Source organism: Eimeria mitis, genomic scaffold (genome assembly GCF_000499745.2).
Source record: "Eimeria mitis Houghton genomic scaffold, Emh_scaff1459, whole genome shotgun sequence".
NCBI lineage: Eukaryota > Apicomplexa > Conoidasida > Eucoccidiorida > Eimeriidae > Eimeria > Eimeria mitis.
In genome coordinates, this window is record NW_013569334.1 from 5,978 (window position 1) to 6,271 (window position 294).

Consider the following 294-nt stretch of genomic DNA (forward strand, 5'->3'; position numbering starts at 1 on the left):
ACTATTATAATTAAAATATATTTATATATATTTATTTTTATTTATTTATTTATATTTATTTATTTATATTTATTTATTTATATTTATTTATATTTATTTGTTGAGTTTGTGTGGGGTGTATCCCGAGTGTTTTCGGGTGTATATGCAGCTGTATGCATTCGTTTTTTTTCGTTTTTTTGCGTAAATATATATTTTTTTCTCTATAAATAAAAAAAAATAAATATATTATATTTATTTATTTATTTTCAGGTGTCAGCTGAGCTTTACTAGCTCTGTTTGGGGTACCATAAGCCA